Source organism: Watersipora subatra, chromosome 9, assembly GCF_963576615.1.
Source record: "Watersipora subatra chromosome 9, tzWatSuba1.1, whole genome shotgun sequence".
Classification (NCBI taxonomy): Eukaryota; Metazoa; Bryozoa; class Gymnolaemata; order Cheilostomatida; family Watersiporidae; genus Watersipora; species Watersipora subatra.
The window spans coordinates 21,496,588-21,498,280 of NC_088716.1; positions in this window are offsets into that span (position 1 = coordinate 21,496,588).

A 1,693-nucleotide genomic window follows, 5' to 3' on the forward strand; every position below is an offset into this window, starting at 1 on the left:
CACTTTGCTACTGATCAGTTGATATTATGGGCTCAAAATAATCAAATGTCAAAGTAGCGGTCTAATGGAGGTGACGTTCAATTGGAGGGTGGTGGTCTATTTTTCAACCCTTCTCTCAGGGTGGCGGTCAATTGGAGGTGGTGTTCAAATAGGGCGGCATTCAACTAGAGGTTCTACGGTATATATATCCTGACTAGATGCCTTAGTGATTATATCCATATAAATATATATAATAAATTCTGAAATGAATTTATCGCCATTAATATATATATATATATATACATTATTAGTGATAGATTTATTTTAAACAGAATTTTTTTCTAAATTATGCCCTAAAACAATCATACACCAAAAAAAACAGTAGGGCAGCATTTCGTTTACCATATGGTTTGACATATAGCATTTGAAATATTTATAAAATAATACCTTTTTCTATTAAGAGAGCAGATATTAGGAGACGCATGGGTAAGCGAGCTGGTGATAATATTTTCAAAATTATTGTTAGATGTTATATGCAATTCGTTCCTATCACGTAAGCTTGAATGAGCTGAAAACCTGTTAGTGTTATGTAAAAAATGAGAACACAAACCGTCAAATAAACATTTAACTTAGATAAAGATATAAACTTAGAAGATGCAAAGATTTGAAAAATCATTCGTTGGAATAAAATACGCTGGAATATGTTATTCCACTGTTTTTGGGAGGAAGATAAAAGATGGAGAGAGACCACTATAAGAGTTGTATAGATGCAATAAGTGAGATACTATATTGCTTTTTGTCTAAAACCTTTTTTAAAACGAGTGGAATTAATGCTACATTCTCAGCCCAAAACCCAGCTGATATAAACCTAAATTGCTCATGGCGGTTTTAATCATTTTACTCTAAATCTACACTGGGCATTGTTTTCAGCACCAAACTCATACATTTTTGGGTTTGACATTGTACTGAGAACTGGCTGCTTAATCTTAATGGTAATCATTAAATTTTTTGAGATAAAATGATAGTCTTTTATAAAATACAGATTCATGCTATATAATCAAACAAATATCATTTTAAAAGTTTTTGATAGCCTCAAAACTAAAATTCTTTGATAGCCCTTTGGTTTAGCAAAAATTACAGTGGCAAATGGTCATGAAATGAGAGGTAAAGTATGAGAATAACAAAAAGTCTGAGAATAACTCGAAGTGCGAATGTAGATTTTCAAAATGACTCGCTATACCTCCTTCATGACAACAATCCAATAACACGTTCTTTGCGGGCAGTTGTCCTTAAAGAATGTCAAGGGACACGCTTGAGCTTTTCATCAGACGGGTTTTTAAGAGGATGGCTTTCAGGAACCACATGGATTTTTTAAATCAGTATGCATATGAAGTTTGCATAAAATAGACCAAAAAATTAGGAACAATTAGCGGGTTGTTTACACACGCCCGCACGCACACTCACAATGACAAAGTGGGATTAACTAGTGTGGGTAAAAACTAAAGTCAAGGAACTAATCTTAATGATTTGAACAGAAATATCTCAACATGGTCTGTTGAAAATGGAATATTCTTCACATGAGTTGTTGATGTTTTGAAATGTTGCTAGGCACTGAGAATCCGACTGTGCAGCCTCAGGGTGTGGTGAAGTTACTATATTTTGGAACTTAGCTTTCAATCTGAAAAAAGTTTTTTAAAAATTCATTTCATTGCCA